The 20,571-nt window shown below is 39.1% G+C and overlaps 1 protein-coding gene and 1 long non-coding RNA gene across 8 annotated transcripts in view; one reads left to right on the forward strand and one right to left on the reverse strand.

Moving 5' to 3' along the window:
* Ten-a (tenascin accessory) overlaps positions 1-20,571 on the reverse strand; it is a 482,645-nt gene that overhangs the window by 232,892 nt on the left and 229,182 nt on the right. The gene's annotated exons all lie outside the window — the stretch shown is intronic.
* LOC105668286 (uncharacterized) overlaps positions 1-20,571 on the forward strand; it is a 182,976-nt gene that overhangs the window by 29,065 nt on the left and 133,340 nt on the right. The window contains exons 6-7 of one of the 3 annotated variants that reach the window (XR_001100059.2): positions 5,680-5,757; positions 16,722-16,886. This is a non-coding gene — a long non-coding RNA (uncharacterized lncRNA). The remainder of the gene's footprint in view (positions 1-5,679; positions 5,758-16,721; positions 16,887-20,571) is intronic. The other 2 variants (XR_001100061.2, XR_001100060.2) reach the window with 2 other exon arrangements.

Below are 20,571 nucleotides of genomic sequence, written 5' to 3' on the forward strand. Positions count from 1 at the left end.
CTCTGTGCGCGCAGTTGTATGGATGTAGCTATGCGCGATGGCATGGGCCGGAGGGCTCCCGTGGGTGCGATTGTCGCGGCACAAATTACCATGCCCGACCGTCGGCGGGGTCAAACCTTCTAACCGTGGCATAGTCACACGACGCCCGGTTACCGCCGTTGCCAAAGGGTCGTTCCACGCGTACCAATTTCTCCCGACCGTCGCTGTTTCTTTTTTTCTTTTTTTTTTACCCGCCTGCCTTGTTCGTCCTCCCGACGAAACGTTCATGGCAGTCGTACCTTTGTCGCGTTGTAAAAATATTGGCAATGGCTCGCATTGCAGCGACTGCGACTATGGTACCGTCGAGAATATTTAAAGGGACCCTCCCCGGTGATCAAGAGCCCGACGAAGCTTGCGATTAGCAGTGCGACATTAATATTGAGTCATGAGTAATTAAAATATAATATTTATCCTCTGTCAGAACTTCTATTTTAGATCTATAAATAAATAATTGCTTAAAAATAGACATACTTAGTTACCGATAAATGAAATAATTGTATTTAATTCGTATTTCTTTATTTATGACTTTTTTGTCGTTTGATAAATGTTTCTTTAAATTTTTTAGACTCTTATAATGTGCTCTGTGCAATGGAATTATGATGGATTTAATGGTAATTGATACGTTTTCGCGCGATTACCGAAAGCAAATCGAATGAACGCTCATTATTGCACATTTGCTCCATTTTAACGTATGCGCTGGATAAATGTAAATGTTGCATAATCGTTCGCGATCCTCGATTGCAGTCGCCAGCCTTTATATGCTGACACATTTGCACGAGCGCCATTGAAACGTCCGTACTCGAGTTACGTGCATTTTAAACTGCAATACGTAACACACATGCATTCGTACCGTATCGGCGTGTAGTGGAAAACGCAGAAAGACCCTCCCGCGAACAGTAATTTACGAATTTGTCGAGTTTGAATTTGCCACGCTTCACTATAGAGTCAAGTGTTTTGCGAGGGAATTTGCTGGTAGCGCGCGAGTCCGATCTGGCTTAATGATCGCCGATGGTCATTGAACCTGCGAGTGAATTCTCCGAGCTGTATATTGCCGCGTTACAAAAATAATTGTTTTGTGCAGTTTTAAACTGTGACCTTATTCTAAAATGTCACTTTGAAAACTGTTTTTATTGCATTAATATGTTTGTATTATATGCTACTTTGTGTAATTTATTTCTCGTATTTACGTGAAATTATTTCTGTTTGTTAGCGCGCAATATATTTGAATATTAAACGCAAATCTTTGGAGAGAACAATTTGCAAAATTTTGTACGCAATTTCCGCGAAACCGTACGTTGCAATGAAAAGAAAATGCAGATATATATATTACACGACCATGACCCCGGTGCAGCCTACCCTTCATTACCGAAGTTCTCATTGCATGGTGCAAACGTAGAATTTCTCTGCAAAATTCATGCCACTAAGTACGTAACCGCGTGCGCAGGGGTGCGAGTCCGGGCAAGATAAAATTGCTCCCGCGGAGCTCGCGGATGAGGCAAAAATTTGAGACTATTCTCGGAATGCAATCTCAAAATGTGGAGCTAAAAATGCGCCCTCGCAATTTCACACATATTACCGCAAGAATGCTACCGCCGTGGGGTGTAGAGCGACGGAGTTGTCGCTGGTCAGGGGAGAAGGCACATGCGTTTTTACATTCCCCCGTTGCCGCTAAGCATAATGCAGATCGTAAAAAGCCGCGATCTCTTTCTCTTAATACCGCGGTTTTACGCATTTTTTCATTCGCACGTTATAGCGACGCTGTGATATTGGCCGCGCGAGTCATATACCGGTGGACATATTACTGATTTTCGAATTTCAAATGAAAATTCTTGGTGCGGACGCTATGTGTGGACATGGGAGGTGTATTTCATTGTTGAATAAATCGATATTCAGTTTTATACATAATACAACATAAAAATGGAAGTGAATACAATCGCTTGCCAAGATTTATGTTGTATATGTATCGTGTTGTGAGATAACATTTTAACACATTTTTACGGCTGTGTGTGTTCTTAAGCACTTTTCATACATTCTCTAAGGAGTCTTAGAAAATACCTTAAAACGTCACGCAACTTTTCAATGACCTTTCAAGAATTGATTTGATATTTCAGTTTTATCATAATATTTTAATGAAGATTTATAGCAATAATCGTTGTATTTCTTACTGTCGTGTGTTAAAAAGAAGAAATTTATTACATATTAGCTGGTTATGCGCAAAGATTATTAAAGAAAAATAACAATGTAAAAGAAGAGCATAAAGAATTTGAAGTTTAATCACAGGCGAAGCACCGCCTTCTCGAAGTTTCCTATTAAGGAATGCTCGTTGTAACGACTTGGAAAGTTTGGGTTCCGGACGCAGTTACGTCTTCAGGTATTTTTATTTCCGCCGGAGGGAACCGCGCGCGTCTCATCAACTACGCTGTCTAACAACGAAGACGGGGAAAACATCTCGAATGAACATCTCATCGCTGGTATGGCAACATGACCATGCTAAAAAGAATTCGCCACTGCCTAATGACTACCTCTTTTAACCTCGCATTATCATAATAAGTTCAAATATAATACAAGCAATAATTATTATTACATGGAATAATTAGATTTAATGATACAACCTGCAACAATTTAAGATAATTGAGATTATTTGTATAATAATATCAGAAGCTTACAAGCTAAAATAAATTTCTGAATGAATGCGTTCAATACTAAAATTATTTTTTTTTTTACTGGAAACTAAAATATCTTTGAAGTTTAATCTTTATTTGTTTAAATAACAGATTTTTGCCATAACGATTAAGTTTATTTAAGTTTATAATTTTTTATTATATTTGGATTTTTCCATTTTAAATTTTAAAAAAGCAATTGTTTTTATTAATGTTTTATTGGATAAAAATAAGTAATAGCTATTGCGCTTTACATTTTGATGATACTTTAACAGTTAACGTGAGATATTTTTGGCGTCTATTTTTGTATCGGGATTGTTAAATTCTAATATAGATATGGTAAATACGATAAATCCTGTTAGTGTGAGTGTGCGTATGTATGTGTACCAAAATCGCCGACAGGCAACAATAACGCAATTTCCGTAGATCCACGGAAACGTTTTCGTTGAAATGTTTGAATAGATCACTGCAGTGGTATTTACGTAGAACAATGATAGAACGAAGTACAATATTGCTGAAAATCTAAATTAATTGCGCTTTCTGCTATTTAGTACCGATATTGTTTGCTCAGAATCTGCTCCTAGCCTGCGTACATGTTTTGTAGAACTGTTATTTCCATAATCAATTCCGTACAATCTTTGTTGGTAACCAATTCTCATATTTGTTGCATAAAACGCGGACATTCCGATTTTGAGTGCCTACTCGTCGTCGGAACATGCAACAAATTAAAAAGAAAGTTTTTATATCATTGTAGCATATTACATGCAGGGAATATATTTACAAGTTGTCTTTTGAATGAAAATCAATCTTATTAGCTTTGCTAATTGATGATGATTTATGTGGCTATTTGAAATAATATCAATATATTGACATGTGAAATTTAATTGTATAATTACATAATGTAATTGTTTTTGTTATTGGAGATATCATTATATTTCTATCCGTTTACTTAAAATTAAAATTAAAATTAAAATTAATAATTTGTTTAAAAAAATCAATAATATTGCAACACATTTAATGCATTTTCGTTTAAATCGTTTAATTTATTTATTATATTTATATCATTTTATTAATTTATAGAAATCTAATATTAGCGTAACATAAAATATAATCTTTCGGTATTGTGTGAATACGTGAAACTAAAACATATTTTATTACGTGATCAATATTATAATATCAATGTCATAATTTCTTATGACATTGTTACATAAGCGATTCAATCGCAACGATTCAATATCGAAACATTAGAGAAACTTCGAAAATGTAATATCGGAGAATACATAGTTAACATTTTCAGGAAAGACGAGTAATGTTTCGAGTAGTATCTGAGAGCTGCCAGATCAATTTCGTCCGATGTTACGCAAATTGTCCTGATCCTGGCGACGTCCTCATATTAATCATAGAAGCTACCCTCCGTTACGGGGTGAGCATCCGCTCCTCCAACCTCGAAATTTGCTTTCTCTCCCTCGAATTCTTGATCCGCCCTTCATGCCCCGGCTTTCGTCTTTCTCCTCTCTAGTCCATATATTCTCCTTCATCTAGCGGGCTGTATGATATGTTTAACGTTGAATGTAATTTGAAAGATAACCCGTCTGCGTAGCTTGCCTTTTGGCGTCTGGAAATTATGTTCATGGAAACTTTCGGATTGGAAGCATCAGCGCGGTCTATGGATGCAAAATACAACGCGCCGATTTATAATTTACATTCGAGATAGCGCAATTTCCAAAGTTTACGGCATAATCCCCCGTTATTCGCGACGGTCGTGTTCCATTTCTGTGTGCAATGTAAATTTTCTGAAAGTTCTTGACACGTTTAAATCATGCATTGAATCTTTGCGAAGAAGCGAATTGCAAAAATAGCGCGTATTTCATTTCCGATCGGTGTCGCTATCGGAGCTTTTACAAATCGATACTTTGTGTCTTTGAGATCAGATACTTTTATCGATATGCATTCTTAGAATTTTATTGCGCAGTCGATTGAATTCACTCTGTAATTGCGAAAGTCTTCTTACGAATGCATACGAGCTGCAGCAGCTTGCCTTATTGTTGTACACATGATGCGTCTCTTTCTCTTCTCGGAGTTCTGTGCATGCATAAAAGCTGCAACTTAACCCGTTTGCAACTATTACATTTGTTGTGTGAAATTGAATTTAATAGCAATTCGTGCAAAGCGAGAATATTAATTTTTTTTTATGATATTTAAATACTTTCACATATTGATGCGGGTTTTGATTGCAAAAAATCTATGGATTATGGAAATGCAAATCGATTTCAACTTTAATCTTTAAATTAAAAATTACTGGGTGGTGCGCTACGGTGGCAATATTTTCAGGCAGTTTATAAAGTATAATCAAGCAACAGCTATAGTAAATTCCCCAAGGCAATATAGAAATTTTCCTAGTTAATACTAGTATCCACGTAAATTTTTCAGTTTTTTAGAAATTTGCAAATCACACGCGTACATGGCTAAAGCGCCTAAAAACGTATACTAATATTTTATCAAATTCAGTGCTTGCCGCCGAAGGGCAGTATTTACGCAATATCGGTACGAGCCTCGAGGAACGGGATTCTGCTACGCTAGAGCGACCGTATAATCCCCGTTGTAGTGCACGGTGGCTGCGTTTACGCCGTTTACAGTCAAGTGCGTCCGCTTACTCACGATCGTATCTATGCCCTAACTTTAGGCGTTACGTTCGCGCAAACCCCTATCACGTCTGTACTATCCCGGACATCCAATACCCGAGAGTTCCTTGCGCGGACCGACCTAGCCTGGCGACACTTCCGTGAGATTTTCGTGGCGATAAGAATTCGGGCAATCCCGTGGATTTTTATGTACGAATGGCATTATAATATTACGGCGTGCGCATCTGTCGCGATAATTGTTCGCTGAAATTTATAGTGCCGACCAAGAGAAGTTAATGATAAAGTTGCGCGAGATTGATACTGAGATAAATACATAAGATCAATAATTTTTATTACAGAAATTGATAGCGCTGTGGTCAGCGACGACGAAACTTGACGTCAATCTACGAGGAAACGGTGAATCTCGCCTTTTTTTCGTGAGTACCTTTGTGCTATCAAGCGAGACTTTAATGCGGGGAGATCTGGCAGAACCGAGGCAATTATTTTTAATATACTTCAAATTTATAGCGCTGGGAGGATTACAGATGGGGATCTCGTTTCGCCTTTCTCCCCATTTCTCGCACTAACTTTTATCGGTGATGGTTTTTTTTCGTCCTAAAGTATACAAGCGCAACTAGTTATCTCTACCCTTTCCACCGTTTTCTGCGGGCACACGAATAGAAAAACTGCTTCGTGACGGCGCGGGCAGCTAGTGATTCGTCACTCTCCGAGCAGACCAGCTGACGCTCGTCCAGTGATTTCAGTTGAGAAATTATTTCGGCGCAGTTTGCCGATGGCGGTCCTTTTGTAGTTAACTATTGATTCTTTGTCAAAGGATTTAGCTTTCTATTGAACTGCGCGAAAATAACGTTTTTAATCACAATCGAAATAATGTTGGAACAAATTGTTATAATGTATTCACTTCTCATTATTATTTTAAACGTGGAAACGAAAGGGATAACTACGTATAATGAGAGTATAATAATTCTTCCAATCTACGGAGCAGCTGCGTTAACAATTTTTAAATCATTATTGAGCGGATTTAATGAACATGTTTTATGCGTGTCGGTGTTAAAATGTGCGAATGTATTTTTTAACTCTTTAACGAATGGGTAATAAATTATGTGATCGTATCCGGATGAATAAATTTTCAATAATACTTAATGGCACCTCATGATACTCAATTAAGATTGAAATTTATTGGAACAAAATACTGTTTAAAATTCGTTCATAACGTGCAAATTCGTAATTCAAATCGATAAAAACACATTCTATAACGTATTTGCTTTCACAAACTATTAAAATATTTCTAAATCAAAATAAAAGTTTTTATTTGTAACGTATATTCCATTAATATCTATACAAGAAAAGAATTCTATCGTTAGTTTTATGGACACGTTAAATGTGACACAATCTCTTATTACACGATATGACATGTTGCATCAGCCGCTTATCATACCCCAAGAGTACCGTCAATTTAATCATAGCGGTTTTAATTTGTCAGAAAATTCTCTTTTTACGTCCTGAGTCGCGTTATGGATAATAAAATCTAAAGTCTGTTTATTAAATTGCTTCAAGCGAGGTAGTTTAATCTTCCCTTGTAGGTATTCTATCGGCGATAATAAGAACTTTTATTTCTAAATGTCATTTCGTTTATTGCGCAATGTCATTCGGGGGAGATGCTGCATAATGAAATTCCGCAGGTGTAAACGTCATTCGCGTAGCAATATCAACGCAATGAAATCGCTTTGTTTACGAACAAAACATAATTTGACTTTGAAGAGAAATAATAATAATGAGAAAAGGATGCGCGTACAATTCTACTAAATTGAATATATTGGATAAAATCGCATGGACTCTTCGATATTAATTTATTGCCTTTAGGTTCTAATATATCCAATATTTGATGTGTAAACTAATATGAATGTCAAGAGAAACATCGTGTTTTTCTAACAAAATTGATTTTTTTTAAAATCTCTTTAAATCGCAACCACGTTCTGTGCACAACAACTTGCAAATATCCAACTAAGCAATTGCCAAAGTTAGTTTGACTTTATTAAATTTTATATATATAGTATATATAAAATATGTATATATGAGTCTCTAACATATATATATAGTAGAAAATTGTAAGAAAGATGTGCAAGTTTCAATAGCACTCCGGCAAATTACGACCGTACCCGATTTCTCGTGATGCGATCCGCGTCCATTTACCACCACGTCCTTTCCCCACCTGTCGCGAGCTGACGCACCAAGAAGCCGTCATGAATAGGAGCCGTCGCACTTAGCACGACGATCGTAATCTCTCACCTCGCTTTTACTGCCGCAATGAAAAGAATAGCGACCGTTTCTTGGCGCTTCGCCGTCGCCGGCTGACTGGTTTCGCTGCGAAGGGCGTCCGCGGAGAAAACGATAGGGCGCGCAGCGCGGCAAGGCCCAGAAGCCCTTCGTGATTTCCTATTAGCACAGATATTGCTTCACGAAGGACGAAAGTAATAATTTATCCGGGCATAGGCTCGTAGGGTCGCGCTTTCTCCCTTTGCCCCCTTTCTCTCGCTTTCTTTCTCGCTCGCTCCATTCATCCCCCGTGCTCCGACTCTCGCTCTGTTTCTCTCCGCGATGCCGCTAACCGCCCCCGAGCTTAACCCACCACCACGTCCGCCCGGTTCATTGTAGCGCAAAAATAAGTGAGTGTATGATGCACGGGCGCAGGGGGAATTATATGCTCTGTAAGTGGAAAAGGAAAAAGGGGGGTTGCCACGGACAGCCCTCTAGAAAGGATGGACGGGAGGGAGGATGGCTGAATACTTTACCGCGGCGACGCATGTACGATAGAAAACGTGAATTTGCTCGTTTTCCTGGTGGCCTTCGTTTCTCTTCAGAACCTTCCGTCCGACTATCCCCCTTACACATCTTTTTCTCTTCTACATCCTCACTTCCGCGGTTCTTTCCCTAATCTACCTTCCTCCTTCGCCGTATTTTTCCTTTTTTTCTCTCTTCGCCACCCGTACACCCCGCTCAGTCGCGCAGGAGAAAAAGCTCGTGCGGAACGGACGGACGGAGTTAATCCTTCGCGCGCGAAAAGCAAAAGGCGGACCGCCGTCTCTTGAGCTTCACGGGGCTTTGGCGATTACGCCAGCAAAAAGAGGATCGTCTAGGCAAAGCTTCTGCGAGCGACTGTTAAATATCCGGACACGAGTAGTTGGAATACCTTTGCGTGATAGCGGCAATGTCGGCGTATCGGCGAGGAACGTTGATGCTAACCAACTATTTAGTTGGTTTTATCGCAATTAGTGTGCGTTTGTCTATTTTATTTTGATTATCTTTTTTAAAAATATCACGTCGGCAAAGCAATTATCATAATTAATGATAATCTTTTTTTAGCTAAATCTTTTAATTACGTAACGTCACGTAGTCAAATTTTTTTTTATTTAGATAAAATTGTCTCTCGGATGTGACTACGTTTTATCGATTAATTACCGGTTCATCGAAGTTTAGTTAACGTCTATAGTTGGGCAACAAAATGTTGAGAAAATATCACGGAATTAAGGGCATTACGGAATTAAGCGACTTTTCCTTATCGAAAAATCGACAAAGATTAAATTTAATCCCAGACAGAGTTATCTTGTTTGGATTGCTCATAAATTTTTTCCTGCAATTAGTGGCATATTATATCAGCAAATTATTTCCAAAAATATTTTTAGGAGAATTAAGCACTATGATGCTGTTTTTGTTGCATATAAAAATAAATTCTTATGTAAATTATAATATTTAGTAAAATTATATAGAATTTAAACACTTATCTGATAAAGCCGTATATTTCGAAGGAAATTACAGTTTCTCTTTGACGTGCGCGCATCATTTCGAGGGCATTTTCATTAAGAGCAGCACGGATTAATTAGCCATTTTCTTGGCACTCTCGATCGCGGCAACACACATTTCAAATCTTCGCGAAAGTTGCTTGAGTTTCGCGCACACAACTAATTGGAATTCATTCTTCGAAATAACAAATCGGCAAGGGGTGGGAAAAGAGAGAGGAAAGAGTAAGGTTAGCGCGATAATTATTATTATATTCAGTTTATCAAACGGTTAAGACAGACATCGTCGTTCCGTGTCGCGTAGATGCGTCATGGATCTCGCCTGCTGCCTGAAGTGAGCCAAGATGTAAATCCCATTAGCGAACTTGACGCGACTTCCTGGCCCGAGTGCCTCGACGCGATGCGAGGTATAGGCGATGCGACACGGATACGACGACGAAGGCGACGGCGATGATGACAGCGCGACGGCGCTGACGGAATATACGCGGTAACGATTCGCTACGCGAAGTCGTTCGCTCCGCCGTCGCACGTGAAACAATATTTATGTTATAGTCGGCAATACAGTTTCTGCGCGGACTCCTTGTATGAACAATACGCAACGCAAGATACACCATAACCGGGAGAACGTGCCGAGTTTCGAAACGTCAGGGTAGGACAACAGTAACTGGATATTTCGGAAATTGAGAGAAATGGAACTGTCTGTGCGCGTGTTCGTGTAATTTCATTTCTCCAGATGCCCGCTACTTCTGTAATATATGGACGAATTAATGAGAACAAAATTCGTGCGGATAAATGCCGGGTTATATTTTCAATGAGATACAAATGATAATCAAAGCAAAGCTATTACTTTTGCTACAAAGTTAAACGTGGTTCGCAAATTAAAGGAGCACTTCGCGGAGAGATGCGATGTGAACATCACGGGATTTATTATATCGTTAGAGCGTGAAAGCAGGGAATATTTCTCTCCCGGTACTGCCTAGGGGATGCGTCACCCCTCTGGTCGACACATCCCGGTCTTCCCCCTTTCATTTTATTACGAACGGACGAGCGTGTCGTCGACCCCGCAGTCCTAAAATCTGCAAATATATCGCGCACAAAGACGTGAAAATCTAAGACAGAAAAGACCAATTATACGTTTGTTATTATTTTGAGATTATAATTTACTCGATACATATTATTATATTTTAGACAAATTTTCTTGCAGAAAATGTTGAAAGTATACTTCTCATTTGAATGGATAAAAATTTATTTTTGTGGTTAATGAACGAATTTAATATAATATAATATACGATATTTGAAAAACAATGCGATGCATAACATAAACTTTTATTGGAAAATATTTCTTGCAATCGATTGCGCGTTTCCAAGGCAAGATCAATGTGACGCCGGGCGACAAGGGGATGAAATCTTACAACGCTATAACTCGCTATGCACATTACGTCGTCGTATTCCTGCGGCAACGCGATGGATACGCGTACGCGCATGTAACACAGCATGTATCTGGTTCGCGCGAGAGGCGAATTTGCATGTCAATATCTTCCAAGAGAATAAATCCATACGTATGAGGGAAGAAGAGCTCCTTAAATTGGTAATCGCGGTCTACGAAGCAGCCTCCGCGTTTACCCGTCACCACGTAGCGGAGTTACGCAATAGCGCGACGTCTTTCGGTGACAACGCGGCGCGCAAACATTCAGTTATTCGATACCGGATGTCTCGAGTGCGCAGAGATATCCATTTCGCGATGTTCTCGATTAATTTGTAAATTTAAATGCGCGTGCACGTTCAGACGATTGCAAACAACTGTTCTCGAAGAAATTCCTTATGCGGAAACATATTTCTAGCGTCGTGTTTTATACATCTTTCTAATGTATCATGCTTTTTCATAGACGTTTAATATTTACGGATTGAAAAATATTATAAAGAATACTTTGATATGCTAGGAAAATATTTAACAATATTAATATAGTATATTATGGTACATATTTTTATAATCATAATAGCGTAATAAATGAACATGCTAATGCGAGGATAATAATTTTACGAGAGAAAGTTAAAAGGTGAAGAAACTTTTCGATTTTTGAATCAATTAAAAATATTTATTAATTTTTTTTACTTTTTCTAATGTTAATATACAAATACTAATCAAAATTTGCTATTGCAAAATTTATATTCTACGTTTTCAAACAATAGAAATATAATACGTATATGCTTTTTTAACTGTTTTATAAATAGAAGCTATAAAGTCATTTTTAGTTTACATAACACACACTACGTAATAAATATTTCTGATACGATAGATATCTACAAAACGATTTCAATGGTAAATGTTAAGTTGAAATTAATTCGTAATTCTCGCAAGATAAGAAGAGTCATTACGAGATCATTAATGTTAACATAATTCTCTACGACATGCAAAGTTTCTAGGAACTAGATCTGCTATGAGATCAGCTGCGAAAGAACCAGGGGATTGAATGTAGCTCGTAAGCTGAGCCAGCGATGCTAACACGTATCTACGTAGAAATTAGGGCACATGGCTAAAGCCTGTAAAGCGCACATCTCCCGTCACTTATACATGAAAATTTACGTCTGCATTTTACTCGCAAAGCCATTTAAAAAAACGGCTTAAACTAATCAGTTTACTTTTTCAAGAGAACGTTTTTTTCATTAAATTTTTTATTAACAGAAAAAAGTATGCTTTACGTATATAAAAAAAACTGAATATTAAAATATCATTTCGATTTTTATACGTATTGCGGTTTGTGCGTTTCAGTGAACATATAATCAATTTTTCTATTAAGTCATTATCAATACAATTTTAATATGTCACAAATAAGTACTTATTGCGTGTCATAACTATGAAATTAACATGCATGAGAGGGAGAGATTGGCGTATGTTAATTTTTCGCTTACAAAAGCGTGGTCTTGATAATAGTAGTCTGTCGAGGTCTATTTACATAGAGTCAGAGGAAATCTGGAAATTTATCCTGATGTTTTTTGCTTATTTTTTTATTCAACATTGCAATTTGCATCCATACTAGAATTAGAATTCGATAGCGACAAGAAAAGATCGAGATAGCTTCGGGATTCTCTCCGACAGCGTGTAACGACTAACATGTCGAGCGTAGGAAGTCATGAAATTCCTTCGATGCATTCTCCGTAAATATTCATTAAAAGAAAAAAAATAGACTACTCTCGAGTCATTGAAAGTAACGTTAAAGAGGGTCTCTCGGGAGAACCACGCTGCTCTCATCCCGGCTGCCAGTATTGCGGAAAAGTGCCAATATCTTATTTCGCCGAGACGGCGAAATAATCTGCTATGCATAGCTCTGCCCTCGCCGCGGTGCGCCATCCCGCGCCGCTCACATCGCCATTATATTTTAACCTCTACACGCCAGCGGCTGCGGCCACTGACGGTGTTAAATTCTGTGGCAGCCGGCTGCCAACGATCGTAGGCTCATAGACAGGCTGTTTCGGCCTCCGCGAGTCCCCGGCGAACCTTACTCGGGAATCGAACGCTGCGCGCCGCGGTCTTTTCCATCTTCTCCCTCGCACTCGGCTTTTTGATTAACCTATGCATACTTGAAATCGTCTCGGCGCGATTTCCCATGCATGAAACTTTAAGTGGACTACAGTCCGCATGGAAACCGCGCCACTTTCTTCCTGCTACAACCACGCTGTCATTGCCGGCGATTCCGTGCAAAATAGACCGTGTAATACGAATATTAAATGATTATTTTATTCTAGTTCAAAGTTCAGGCATATTTTATAGGTCAGCGACGAATAATGGTTTCGATGTACATAGTTAGATTAAGTATTTGATTCGAATAAACAGAAGTATTTTCGATCAAATTGAGTTTTATAAACTGCTGGAAATTGCGAGAATTTAATAGACAAAGTTTATCAAATAATAAAATTTAAGAAAATACAGAAGATATCTATCTGCAATTTATTTACGACGATCAGATCGTTAGTTCGCTCGTGGCCTAATGAGCATCTCGGAGACGAATTGCGGCGACCGACTGAGATATTGATGGAGGGCGTTCTTATTCTAAGCGATCGTGAAGCAGACGAGGAACATCAGCGAGGGCAGTAATCGATAAAAGGGCGTCTCCTCGTTAATACTGTTCGAAGCTTAGCTCATTATAAGCTTGCACGTGTTACATACATAATGATCGCGGAAATTAGCGAAATTAATGGTGCGCCGAGTCCGTGAAGTATTAAATAAGTAGATTACTTTAATGACCGTTACACGCGCGCGCGACAGTCCGTTTAAGCTTGGAACATCCTCTTGATATTTCGCCCGAGCGAATTTTCAGCGTCGCGGAAAGGGCGGAAGGGCATTTTTTTGAATACTTCGATTACGTCAATGTACGAGGGAAATCTTTCTTAATACAAATATTTTATTGATTTACGTTAAGAATACATATTGTTATTTTTTTAAAATAAATTTTATACAAGTTTTCATCGAGTGTTTGCGAGATTAAAAATTGCGTAACGATCGAATGTCGCGTTCATATAGAAGCAAATTACACGTACATACCGTCGAAAATTGTGAAAACGCGATTGCAAAGGAAACCCTTGAATCATTGAGCAATGAAAGAGTTCTCGTATAAGGGAGATATCTAATAATACATTAATGAAAGGTCAACCGCCGGCATAGCCAGACTTGCGGAAGGACGAAAAGAAATAACGAGCAATAAAGGTAGTTCGCGTTCCTCGAATATCCCCTGCGGCTCAGATTCTCCGCACTCGACTATAAACGTAATGTACTATATAAATACTTTCGTCGCGATACGTGAGAGCAGTCGGCCTTCAGCAGCCTAGCGCCATACGTTTCGCAATTATTCTCGTGAGGTCGATACCGCAGATATTTTTGCTAATTATCCCGCGGCCAATAGCGAGCCGTACATAGGGTGGCTTCTAGAATGTGAATAACGGCTAGGGGAAACGCTTTCGCCGGAAATAATATGAAGAAACCAGCGGGTGTGCGGCATTTATAGCGGTTGAAAAGAAAAAAAGGGTGTGAAAGAGAAAAAAGGATGGTGAGGGGAGCTGCGCGGGGACAATTTGCTGAGAATTTGAAGAACGCAACACCTCCATCGGCACGAAATGAAATAAGCCAACGAATATTAATTCAGGAACGCCTAAGGGGAATCGCAGACGTGAATGCTCGATACAGATTATCTGACCTGCCTTCCGAACGGGAGAGATTTTCCGCCACGGAATCGCGTTCTCGAGACACTGCACTGTTGCACCGGTATTCTTCGATATTCAATACGCAGTCACAGCCGCCAAAATATTGATCGGTATTTAATAATAAAGTATTATTTCTCTTACATTCTGTAATCCTCGAAACGAGTTTATATCGATCGTACTATATTCTCTTTAAATATTTACTTAATTGTAATTTTTAGTTACTTGGTGAATTTCAACGAGTAATTTGTAAAACGGTAACAATAATATAATAACGTAATATCATATAACGTATACTAATAAGTATTCACACAAGCGGCGGAAGATCTTTGTTTCATGCAGCCACGGGGATAACTTTATATCTCATTTCGCTAAATCGCAACGCGCATTCGCTCTCTTCACAGCGCTTTCAGTCATCATGAAGATTATTCGTGAGTAGGCAAAATCTTTCGCCCCCGCGAGCGCATTTTCGCGCTAACGAAATTCGCGCATAAAGCCGATCCGTGGAAAGCGGCACGAAGCTCACTGAGCACCCGCGGAACTTAACGTGTCACGTATCTGTGCGTATATGTGTGACGGCGCATTATACATACGGCCGCGCGTGTGGCAGCTAGTGGTATAACGCGGTATGGTCACGCCATCGCCTCTGGGATTCTGCCGGTTCCCCGCATACAACTTATGATCGTTACTAACGGAACATTATGTAACCCGCGATAAGCGCATAATAGTTCATTCTAATCGTTATTTAAAACGCGCCCCGTATCGTGCTGGACCTGTTAACTCCTCTGTAATCTTCCTGAAACGTTACTAATTGTATTAAGTCGGCCCTGGCCCCCGAAGCGGCTGCGCGTAAATTTACGTCTCACTGTAAAAAAAAAAAAAACACCAGACCCTTTCACATGTTCATACGCGAATATTTGAAGTTACTCGTTCTAATTAATGTTAAATAATGTTTCATGTTATGTTAACGAAGGAAGGAAAGCTACGTGTCGTATTAAGCGATCGGATTAATTTCCGAGGGAAGATTTTTCACGATTAAAGCGCGCACACGTGCGGTGGCGCGCGGGAATCGTACATTTTCTGTTCAATTAACACATTATCGAAAGTATATTGGCTCCCGCGCACGACTTCACGAGAGAGCGAAATCCGTCGTTTGCTTTTCGACCTAAAACATCGCGAACTTTATTCATTGGCGTAAATGATTCTCCTAAATTGCGTTCGCGGAATTTGCAAACAAAAGTGTATCAAGAGGCGAGAAGCTCGTCGAGCTTTATAAACGTCCAGGCGGCGGGGAATAGAGAGAGATCGAGTTATCAGTAATTTGAATATTTATGGAGCGGCGTGAGTTAAACCGCGGATTTTTTCGTTTTAATTATCAACTCGCAAATTTAATTCCTGTTGACTAAACGTTCTTCGGTGGCTGGAGCGAAACGGCAGCGGCACTATACTTAAATGTATTTCGGAGTTATCGTTCTGAATAATCAGTGGTGGGTAAGTAATTTTAAGCGAAAGCATTCGCCGAACGACGACCGTGAAAGCACCATCGATCGCCCGTACTCTATCATGCTATTTACAAATATTACTCACGCGTAACAATGCAAAATCGCCGCGAATGGGAATGCGTGCTAAAGATAACCTCGCGCTTTTATGTGAATATCGGCGTAGCTGGAGAACCGATATAATATCGCAAACAGACGGGAAAGTGCTATTACTTTCTCTGCTATTACATAAGGCGTCGGCACGTTCATATTACGATTCGTTTTGCCGGCTCATGTGCATTCAACTGTATGCCAATATCATAAGCTTCGAATTTACTTTCTTCGTAATATCGGTGTGCGATCTCGATACGGAGAGTGAGAAAATAAATTCTACGTCAGAGTCGGTTGGCCTGACGTGACTTCCTCTGCTCACTGCGCGAGCCGTAAATGTTATTTCTCCCGCATTTGCCCTTCAAATTGTTAATGCCACGCTATTGTCTCACCTGCTTATAGCCGGTCATTGTTTTGCATTCACTCAAGTTACTTTTCCGGTTTTAAAAATTATCAAGCACTGAATTTCTCATACATTTGACATGTTTTAATAGATATCAAAGTTTGAAGTATATTTATTCAGAGAATGTATTATAATTTTTAACGTGGAACAATGATTGTTCTAGTTTAAAGCCACGTAATGAAAATTACTTGTATTGAGTCTTTTGACATTTAAACTGTGAGAAGCAAGTGAATAATTTCATTTTTCTATTATTGGGACAATTCATAACACAATTATACGACAAGAAGCAGATCCTCTACATATGTTTTCAAATAGAAATAATGTATGTAATGAATGTAGAGATGATGGTTACTTTCATTTAGATGATAGTATTAGTGAAAATTAATGTTTTCTTTCAGGTCAATATGAGTTTTATATAGCTCTGAGATTTTCGTCGTTTTATGGCACCATTTGTGAAGGCATTTTAATGGAACAGATATTTCACAATTTTTGAAGCAAACCGACGAAAAACTGTTACTCTGCTTTTGCGAGAGATTGTTTGGAGTATTAACAGCAGTATCAGGGTGAGTTTTTCTTTCGCTTTACCATTACATTTTGTCGATGCTCGACGTGTACACAGTGAGCTTTAAATTACTGTCTCAGTTTCTAGCGCGTCTTAATTCCGAATTAATTACATGACGAACAATTTCTTGCTCTTTGCTACAGTCTCGCACCTTCTTATCGTTGCTTTGTCAGTTTTGTCCTTTCAACTCTATCGACTGTGAGGTATATTGAAGTCTCGAAGTGTCGATAAGATGATTGCGTCCAACTAAGCATTGCGATCGTGCGCCTCGGAAAAGAGATATTTATCGCACAAATATACTACGATATCCTGGAAATAATTAACAATTGACAAGCATATTTCAACAGAAATATAAGCAGTGATATAAATCGAATGCATTTGTTTTGTTTCGTCGAACAAAACATTTTACAGCAAATTTGCGGTATGCTCATTTTGCCCGATTTAAACCAGAGCGTGATTCTCGCTCCTCGAGCAACAAACCGCGAACGAACGTCTTGCCCATTAATTTATCCGTCGAAAATCAATTATCGCGTATTTTGAATGTCTGCGGTCTCTGCTCCGCGGAATATCGGAATTCCCGCTCAGGATGGTTGCAAAACTCGGAAGTTGGTTATTATATTAAGAAAAAGTCTCCGTAAGCGGAAATTCGATTTCACTTTTAACCGCGAGATGGAGGTTGCTTAAGAGTCTGCTTCGCTTGCTGGATTTTGATTGTAAACTATTCTATCTCGTTTCTACGTTCCGCGGACGGACTTTCTCGCGCCATCCGGCCGCGCTCGAACCATAGGCAGTCGTCTGCGTACAGATATTATTGGAAAAATATATCGACGCTATAAAAGCCGTGGAAGCCTTTAAGCTGAAAATTGCTTTCAGCCGAAAGTGGGTGTTCCGCTGCTGCAATATTTTTCCGGAAGCTAATATTCGATTCAAGGCGTAAATTCGATAATCGCGACACGTAAGCGCACCGCATTAAATGTAGCATTAATGCCACCCCCATCATTTCCATATTTTTCATAGAAGTGTGCGTTGTTGTGCTGTAACGTTATTTGTACCGTCGCGGTTTTATTTTTGTCGATCGGAAACAAATGAGTATAATTCGACGATCATATTTTAATGAATTCCATCCCACAAACATTCTTAACTAGCCAAATTTACATTTACATTGCAGGCTGTGGAAGTACAGAGCAGAATTTTGTAATTTTCCGTAATAAAGTACGCAATTATGGCCATTTTTGAATGAAAATTATTAATTTTTTTAGCAAGAAATAATTATAATAAATGTAGATGACTATAAGTACTCGCTTTGCAATTAACAACATATATTTTAAATTTTTGTTCATCATTTCTATTCGTTGGTCAATTAATTGTCATTACTTTTTTAATATATATTATAGACTAAAAATTTCGTAACATCTGATACATTATTACGAGAGTGAAGACGGGCTCTCATTCTAGTTTGCGGACATCTTATAAATTTCCGGGCAAGTCAAGTAGACGATAAGTATTTCGATTCTCTCAGGCAGCGGCGCTATTGTTGTCTGGACGATAAGATCTCGCGCTAAATCCAAGCCTCGCATCGGTACCACGAGGACAGTTTGAGTTATGCCGCTTGGTACCACAATGAGGAAACTCAGTAGGGGCGGTTAGGTGGACGAAGGTTAGGGGGATAGTGCACGACGAGGAAAGAAGGTCGAAGCGGAAGACGGAGAGAGGAGGAGAAGACAGTAAGGGTAAGGCCGAGGATTTATAGGAAGAAACGCCTCACGCAAGTAGGAAAACACTGTTAGGCCGTCAGGATGTGTGTCGAGAATGCGACTCGTTTGCTTTGAATGTTCAAGTGTGCACGGTTCTTTTGCGCATAAAAGGAATGTGTCCTTAAATTCTGAAAGTTAAAATTGAACAATTAGAAGATGCAATTTAGAAGATTAAGTGATTAAGTAAAACTTTACTCGCGGTGGCGAATTTTACGTTGTATTACTATGGTTATCATGCGCCCGATATATATTACTCTCTACCGTCTTCCACGAAATGGCGAAAAGTTGCGCGTTTATATTTGATTACGTTCATTACCTTCGGCGCGTGTTTCGCAGTAATGGATAATCAATGAATCGAGCCAGTCGTATCGCTTCCGCAACTTCCCGCAGAAACGTTCGAGAGTCCAGCCACGATATTTATCATAAGCTATAATTCTTATTAGAATAATGCTGGAGGCTTCCCGTTCCCGCTCGCGCACTATATCCGGCCGCGCGTGCGACCTTAATACGAGAGAGTTTCTCTTCCCGGTTGCCGCGCCTCTCTCTCTCTCTCTCTCTTTCTCTTCTGTCTGCTCCAAAATATCTCTATTTAAAGCAAAATAAGCAAAACGACGTAACCGGTGGATGTGTGCGGTGTAGGTAATCAGCGGTGGCCGGTGGATGCAGGAACGACGGAAATTGCGCGAAACTAGTGCAGACCCTATACCGCCGGGATTAGTCTGTCTAATGCGCGTCCACCGTTACAGAAGTTCACTCGGATGCTCTGAAATATGAAGTGGCTTCTGCGCGGTTCCATGTTTATTCCACCGGCCATATCTATCTTCTGCATGGTCGAAGTGGCGCACCGGACGCAGCTACGACATCACGTTTGTCCGCTTTGAGAGGTCGTATCATTTCGCGGGATCGAGTTAATCTCATGCTACTTCTCGAAATAGCCTCCTTTCGGCTGAAGACAGAATATCGACGTACTACAAGTCGTCTCTCGCGTGCTTGTTAAATTGGGAAAGCTTATATTTTACTTCGTGCTTGCACGGATTTTTGTTGAAATATGTATTTCAACGAACAAAAAAAAATTATCGACGAAGAAGATTAAGATAGAGTTGTATATATTGTGGAAATATCGTAAGTTCGGTATAAAATAATAAAATTTCCAATAATGAATTTTCGTAACGAGAATTTCTAATTATGCATAACGTTATTTTACATGCATAATTGCTGCAACAACTAGCCTGCTTTAAAGCACCGATAATTGATACGGCATTTTCCTTTGACGAGGACTTACGAATAAAATATGACCGAATAAAATGTTCCAGTAAGTAGGGATCCATTAAATATAATTTTCTCGAGCAGAATTGCAGACTTTTTTTCTGAAGAAATTGATATTATATATCAGAGAAAGAATTAAACTTATGGTGTTTTATTTGGACAGTTAATCGCATTGAATCTTACTAGTTCGCTACTTTAATTCTTATAATTTTTAATTTTGCTAATGGAATGTCTTTCCAAATTGGTGCAAATTGTATAAAAATAAATACATGTTTACATCAGTTAACTAATAATAGTTGCAATGTGCTTAATTCTAAATGTGGTTATATTAGCAGTAAGTCAGACGCTGCTGAATTCACAAGCGAAGTGAGAATTTAATAGTCGATGAATCTACATACTCACTCGCTTCCACATTCTTTTCTGAACATTCTATAAATTGTAGAAAAAGCGTCCTATTATATTCTCGTTGCTCGTGTCCTCGTTTTACTTATCGCTGAAGATGTATCTTGCATATCCTTAAGCCAACGCGCAATAGGTTAAAGGCAATTTGTCACGGTACGCGCTATCTCGCCGTCGTAAACTTTCTTCTTTCATAGTAACTACGCGGAAGCGTAGTGTGCCTTTTAAACACACTCGCTATAAATTTAATTATTTACTTATTAGAGT

This window comes from Linepithema humile, chromosome 7, assembly GCF_040581485.1.
Source record: "Linepithema humile isolate Giens D197 chromosome 7, Lhum_UNIL_v1.0, whole genome shotgun sequence".
Lineage (NCBI taxonomy): Eukaryota > Metazoa > Arthropoda > Insecta > Hymenoptera > Formicidae > Linepithema > Linepithema humile.